This window comes from Alligator sinensis, unplaced genomic scaffold, assembly GCF_000455745.1.
Source record: "Alligator sinensis unplaced genomic scaffold, ASM45574v1 scaffold990_1, whole genome shotgun sequence".
NCBI classification, from domain to species: Eukaryota; Metazoa; Chordata; order Crocodylia; family Alligatoridae; genus Alligator; species Alligator sinensis.
This window is the reverse complement of record NW_005842506.1, coordinates 113,279-113,758: the sequence shown is the minus strand read 5'-3', so window position 1 is coordinate 113,758 and position 480 is coordinate 113,279. Positions and strand designations below refer to the sequence as shown.

The 480-nt window shown below is 67.3% G+C and overlaps 1 protein-coding gene across 1 annotated transcript in view; it reads right to left on the bottom strand.

The window, feature by feature from the left end:
• The window catches only part of EIF2AK1 (eukaryotic translation initiation factor 2 alpha kinase 1), a 35,557-nt gene that overhangs the window by 946 nt on the left and 34,131 nt on the right, over nt 1–480 (bottom strand). The window lies entirely within an intron of this gene.

Here is a 480-nt window from a genome sequence, read left to right as displayed (position 1 = left end):
GTCTCTGGAGCCAGGCTGGGCTGCCACCAGCAAGGAGATGGGGAAGCTGACCCAGCTCCATACAGCCCCTGCTGGCCGGGATCCTGCACTCCTGCTGCCCTGCTCTGGGCGCTGCCAGGACTGGCCCCAGCTGCCACTGGCTCCCTTGCTCCTGTTCACTCTGTCCCCCTGCCCCAGCTCCGCAGTACAAGCAGGGAGCAGTGCGCAGCACTGACCCCGCACTTGCCCATCTGGACTGAGCAGTGGCAGGGGGGAACGAACTGGTGCTTCACGCAAGGGAAAAGTGCCCCCCCCCCATGGCCGGCACTTCCTGCTGCAGCTGCTTGAAGCCCATGCGGGGCTGTCCTGCCTCCGCTGCCACTACTGCCCCATGGAGCAATGAAGAGAGGCACAGGCAGCCCCGTGCAGGCTCCGAGCAGCTGCAGCATAGGGCGCCGGCCACAGGGAGGGGGAGCGGCCGCTTTTCCCCCGCGCTGAGCA